The sequence below is a fragment of the Myotis brandtii genome, unplaced genomic scaffold, assembly GCF_000412655.1.
Source record: "Myotis brandtii unplaced genomic scaffold, ASM41265v1 scaffold21, whole genome shotgun sequence".
In the NCBI taxonomy this organism is placed as follows: domain Eukaryota; kingdom Metazoa; phylum Chordata; class Mammalia; order Chiroptera; family Vespertilionidae; genus Myotis; species Myotis brandtii.
This window is the reverse complement of record NW_005357846.1, coordinates 1,525,466-1,529,524: the sequence shown is the minus strand read 5'-3', so window position 1 is coordinate 1,529,524 and position 4,059 is coordinate 1,525,466. Positions and strand designations below refer to the sequence as shown.

General features: G+C 41.9%; 1 pseudogene; it reads left to right on the top strand.

Moving 5' to 3' along the window:
• Positions 1-997: 997 nt before the first annotated feature.
• On the top strand, positions 998-1,495 carry LOC102245515 (annotated as a pseudogene).
• The last annotated feature ends 2,564 nt before the right edge of the window (positions 1,496-4,059 follow it).

The following is a 4,059-nucleotide window of genomic DNA, read 5'->3' as shown; positions in this document are numbered from 1 at the left end:
AACAAATATTTTAAAAACAATTACCATATTTGACTTGCTACTTGGTATGGGATACTGTACTGTGCCTGTGACATAAATTATTCCTACTTTTCACAGTAAGCTGCTAATTAAAACAGGCACAGAGAGGTTGATAGATTTGCTGAAACTCACACAGACAAGTAAGATATCTAGTTGGAATCAGAATCAAGTATTAGAAATTTCAATGTACCTTCCCTTTTTATAATAAACCAGAGGCCTGGTGCATGAAATTCGTGCATGGAGAAGGGTGTCCCTCAGCCCAGCCTTCACTCTCTCCAATCTGGGACCCCTCAAGGGATGTCTGACTGCCCATTTAGGCCCTCCCCTGCAGGCCTTATTCCCCCCAACTGCCCTCCCCTGCTGGCCATCTTGTGGTGGCCATCTTGTGTCCACATCAGGGCGGCCATCTTTGACCACATGGGGGCAGCCATCTTGTGTGTTGGAGTGATGGTCAATTTGCATATTACCTCTTTATTATATAAATTGATCATTTCTTAAAGGATACATTCTGGTCTAAGTTTGTTTACTTCTTTTTAAATTTTATGGGTAGTGCCCTCAGTGGTCCCCTGGGTTTATCTCTGGCTTCAACAGTGTTTGGACAGAACACTGGGGCGCCTCTACTTCCATCTTCAATTATCCTTCCAACTTCTTTTTTTTATTATTGATTAAGATATTACATATGTGTCCTTACCCCCTCTGGCCCCCCACCACTCCCCCACTCATGCCCTCACCCCCTGGTGTCTGTGTCCATTGGTTATGCTGATATGCATGTATACAAGTTCTTTGGTTGATCTCTCCCCTTTACCTCCACCCTCCCCTGCCTTCCCTCTGAGCTTTGACAGTCTGATTAATGCTTCTCTGTCTCTAGATCTGTTTTTGTTCATCCATTTTTTTAGTCACCAGCTTCAGAACCACCTCAGCCATCCTCAGCCTCTGAGACCAGCCATTTATTATTTTTTGACCTTATTGCTGAACATCCATGAGCTCCCAAATTGGTCAGAATTATTCCACCAAGGTGGAAGCTGCCTGCTCCACCTGCATCTGCTCCCCCCCACTCTTCTCTCTCTCTCTGGGCTTCTATTTAGATAACGTGGCTCCAGAGAGCATGGGGCACATCTTCTCAATTTGGACGAGAAGAATTGCAAGGATGCCAAGTGTCTTTTGGAGATGCAAAACCACCACAGTGGCCACATTCTCTTTCTGAGCCTTCAAAAGCTTTCCCACGATGAGTTGGGTAAAACTCAGGACACCGTGGAAGCTGCCATGACCTTGGAGAAGAACCTGAACCAGGCCCTTTTGGATCTGCATGCCCTTGGTTCTTCCCACACAGACCTTTATCTCTGTGACTTCCTGGATGAGGAGATGAAACTCTTCAAGAAGATGGGTGACCACCTGACTAACCTCTGAAGGCTGGCCAGCCCCCAGGCTGGGATGGGGGAAAATTATCTTCAAAAGGCTCACCCTCAAGCACAACTAGGAGCCTTTGGAGTCCAGAGAGCTTTGAGGAGCCCCTCTTTATCCCCCTGGTATCTAGCTTTTGCCTGAGCCTCTCCATGAAACTACTAGCCATCCTTTTGATCACCCTGGAGTCCCTCATATGCATTAGACCAAAAGGAAACAACAAAGCTTTTTTGCAGAAAATAAAAATCTGTATCTATCTATATATCTACTAGAGGCCCAGTGCACGAAATTCGTGCACGGGGGGGGTGGGGGGGGGTGTCCCTCAGCCCAGCCTGCACCCTCTCCAATCTGGGACCTTTCAAGGGATGTCCAACTGCCCTCTCACATTACAGGACTGCTGGCTCCCAACTGCTCGCCTGTCTGCCTGCCTGATTGCCCCTAACCACTCCCCTGTCAGCCTGATCAATGCCTAACTGCTCCCTTGCCAGCCTGATTGCCCCATTGTTCCCAGTTCCCAGGATGGTCCTGGCAATACTGGTCGCAGACCAGTGACCCTTTTAGCACATACCCTGGTGGGCACAGGAAAGCAAAAATAACTAGTGGCCCCTACGTATCTACTAATAGATTCACTTTATATTGCTGTATTTTTCAGTGTTGAATTCCTCCTCTCTTAGCTATTCTATAAGAATAACGTATTTATACACACACATATACACACACACACACATATAATAAATAACTAATATGCAAATGAGGTTGGGACTCCGTAACGGTCATGACCAGCTCAGAATATACACACACACACACATATAATAAATAACTAATATGCAAATGAGGTTGGGACTCCGTAACGGTCATGACCAGCTCAGAAGGAGGGGCATATATATATATATATACACACACACACACACACATAATAAATAACTAATATGCAAATGAGGTTGGGACTCAGTAACGGTCATGACCAGCTCAGGAGGAGGGGCCAGGTGTGGCTCTGAGCCTGAGAGAACAACACAGAGGGGTGCCTGCTCTGAGCCTCTGACACAGCTGGGGGCAGGCCCCCAGTGGACACACACACACACAGAGCACCTGATCCGAGCCTCTGATGCGGCTGGGGCATATTTCCAGCAGACACACATACACGCACATGCACACACACACACACACACACACGCACACAAACGGGGCGCCTGTGGGGGGTTCGGGCCTAAGCCATCAATAGGACATCCCTTGAAGGTTCCTGGACTGTGAGAGGGGGCAGGCTGGGCTGAGGGACCCCCACCCTCCAGTGCACGAATTTTGTGCACTGGGCCTCTAGTAAATAAATAAAAAATGTCCTTTTAAGTATCTGTCTAAGAATATCCAAAATACAAATACAATACTCATACAAATCAATAAATAATTATAACTGAATCTATTTATTTCCAAAATTTTAATCCTTCAGGAATTTTTGTTTTGATCACATCCTGAAGGAATTTTTAAAATCCCTTCCATACTTATAGAATGCACTGAAATAATTATTCTAATAATTTAAGTTAAAAATAAAATAAATTTACTTTTTAGAAGCCACCTTTTCCAGAAGAATATTTTCTCTTGAATATGTTCTTTAGGTATGAATTATCTAATTATTGCTTCTGCATTTCTTTTCAAACATAGACAACAAAAATTTCACTTTAAATACTAGCCATGAAACGTCTGGATGAAGAATAGTTTATTGTGTATAGACTAAGATGGCTTTAAGTGATCTGTGTTTGTAATGTAAGTACAAATGCATAGTCAGAATCAGTCTGATTTATTGGAACACCTGGACAAGGTAGTGCAATGAAGTCTTTATTATTCCAATTACATTAGTTTATCTTTGGAAGGCGTTCTTATGGGGCTGGTACATACAGATACATACATCCAAACACAATGTTCCATTTAAGTGTGGGCTACTCTATGCTTGAATTTATTTTTATCTGAGTGAGCAATTGAAGTAAATAGTGACTTGGTAAACTGGCACATTTATGAAACATTTATTTTATTAAATTTTAGCAAATATGCTAAAAACTGCAAAGCAATGTGCTCAATGCCATGCATGCATATATATTTTAGGTAGTTTACCCTAAAAATCTTTCTCTGTAGTTCCTCTTTAGTTTGATACTGCATTACACTATTTGGGTAAGTACCTAGGATTCATAAATAGAGGATGATGATAGATGTGTGTAAATGGAGTATAATGATTAATGTATATACAGTTTGTGAAAGTTTAATAATAAGATTATGTGTCATTTGGGAGGTTAATGTGTTAACTTATCCAAAGACTATAATTAAGCAAGAGTTTCCTTTCATTCTTTGTGAAAACGTCAGTTAATTGTTTTGGGAAGTCGTTGATTGCCTGTTATTGAGTCAAAACATAAAAGGCTATACAGACGGCTTACTGTCACAAAGTTATTGGCTCATATAACTAGATTTTTATTACTAAGTTTCAGATGGAAAGAGAAAGAGCTGTGAATAATAAATATCAAGCAAAACCATGTATATTAGATCAGACTATTCTCCAATATTAAAAATATGGCACTGAAAGTTTTGAGTGAAAGATTTCTAAGGATAGGGGAATCAGATCTGAATAAATTTAATTCCAGTGATAGAGAGAGTGAG